Raw genomic sequence first — 954 nt, 5'->3', positions numbered from 1 at the left:
GAGTGTTTGTTGTTTCCCTTTTCACTGCACACTTGCTGGACTGGGAGAGAGGGTGATGGCATATTTATAAGTGTTTAAAGTCCTGACATTTATACAAAATTAAATATTTCTCTACTTGTATATTTGTTGGTTACAGTTGATATTCAACATTACTTTGTATTAGTTTCAGGTATACAGCATAGTGGTTAGATATTTATATAATTTACAAAGTGATCCCTGATCAATGTAGCACCCCACCTGGCACCATACATACTTATTACAAGATTACTTATTGTGTTGCCTGTGATGTATTTACATCCCTGTAACTATTCCATAACAACCAACTTGTACTTCTTAATCTCTTCACCCTTGTCACCCATCCTCCCAATATCCCTCCCATTTGACAACAATCAAAATGTTCTTAAAGTTGCCAGATGGGAGGAGGGCAAGAGAGGTGGGTGAAAAGGCGAAGTGATTAAGTAGTACACATTGGTTGTTACAGAATAGTCTTGGAATACAGCCAATAATATTCTCATAACTAAAAAAAATTCACTGTATCTATGAATATGTTTCTGTTTTGCTTTTTTATTTGGTGTGTTAGATTCCACATATAAGTGAAATCAAATGGCATTTGTCTTGGTCTGAATTATTTTACTTAGCATAATGCCCTCTAGGTGTAGGTCAAACCATGTTATTAAACTGAGAAGAACAGACACTACACTTGATCTTAGCCAAAAGGATGAGAAGCGATCAATCCATGTTAGTACAAATGTAAATTGTGAATTTTTTTGGTGACAAGGAGTAACCAAAATTTATTTTATTAACTAAATATGATGTGAAGTGTCTTGTTGTTATCTTTTTAAAGTATATTTTATTGATTATGCTATTGCAGTTGTCCCATTTTTATCTCTCCTTTGTCTCTCTCTGCCCTGCACACCCCTTCCCACCAGCATTTTCCTCTCTTAGTTCATGTCC

The 954-nt window shown here is 35.0% G+C and overlaps 1 pseudogene; it reads right to left on the bottom strand.

Annotated features, from left to right (window-relative positions):
* Positions 1–571: 571 nt before the first annotated feature.
* LOC119035645 (uncharacterized) lies at positions 572–730 on the bottom strand (annotated as a pseudogene).
* Between the last annotated feature and the right edge of the window lie 224 nt (positions 731–954).

The sequence above is a fragment of the Artibeus jamaicensis genome, unplaced genomic scaffold (genome assembly GCF_021234435.1).
Source record: "Artibeus jamaicensis isolate MK-2021 breed Jamaican fruit bat unplaced genomic scaffold, CSHL_Jam_final contig_264, whole genome shotgun sequence".
NCBI lineage: Eukaryota > Metazoa > Chordata > Mammalia > Chiroptera > Phyllostomidae > Artibeus > Artibeus jamaicensis.
This window is presented reverse-complemented; position numbering and strand designations above follow the sequence as displayed.